This window comes from Arachis ipaensis, chromosome B08, assembly GCF_000816755.2.
Source record: "Arachis ipaensis cultivar K30076 chromosome B08, Araip1.1, whole genome shotgun sequence".
NCBI classification, from domain to species: domain Eukaryota; kingdom Viridiplantae; phylum Streptophyta; class Magnoliopsida; order Fabales; family Fabaceae; genus Arachis; species Arachis ipaensis.
This window is the reverse complement of record NC_029792.2, coordinates 121,037,348-121,038,300: the sequence shown is the minus strand read 5'-3', so window position 1 is coordinate 121,038,300 and position 953 is coordinate 121,037,348.

The following is a 953-nucleotide window of genomic DNA, read 5'->3' as shown; positions in this document are numbered from 1 at the left end:
AGTATAGTATGTATAATATCTATATAATATATTAAGAGAGTTTACGTCTATATTGAGGTATTGTGTGGCCTGTATGTCTGAAATTTCTGTCTAAATGCTTATGTGAAACTTTATTAATATTATATGTTGTATTCTATTTTTGTCTATACTCATGATCACTTTATCTTTCTGTCTTAACAACTCATACTAATATAAAGTGATGCGAAAAATTCGATTACAAATAATGCTACATATTCAATATTATATAAATAAATATAGAGTCTAGAATACCTTAGGTTGACTTAATGGTAATGCCTAATGATTGTAGTTGTCCGGACCTGCTGAGAGTTAGGATGTTATAGGAGGAAGATTAGAGATATAACCATTCATGTTATATCCTTCTAATAATTTAAACTTTTGTGATATGTGCTTCAAATGTTTATTATATAAAAAATTTAAATATTTTTTAAAAATTATTAATTTATATTTTTAGAATATTTAATTTAATTTGATGTATTTTGATTTTGTTTATTTAGTTACTAAATTGGACTTTATGTTTGTGGGCTTAGAGTTTTCTGTATTTTAACCTCCTAATAAGAGGTTATAAATACCTCATAAACTATTGTAGTCTTAATACAAAGTGATTTAGAGGTTTAAAAAAGTCCTTTTTGGTTTCGTAATAAAACCATATTGTGGACAAGTGAAGTTGAGTGAGTCCCTCTCTTGTTGCATCCAAAAATTGAGTAGAAGGTTGAGTGAGTTTCTTGGATTTAATTCCCAAACTATGGTGTGAACAAGTTATGTTGAGGAGTCCTTTTTTGTTGCATAAAAAAATTAGATAAAAAGTTGAGTGATTATCTTTGTATTTAATTTCAATCTATCATTTTTGTTTCTATTTCAATTTTAATATATCTTTTTTATTCAATTTCAATTAATATTTTTTTGTTTTTTTTTTTTTTGTTTTTATTGGGAAG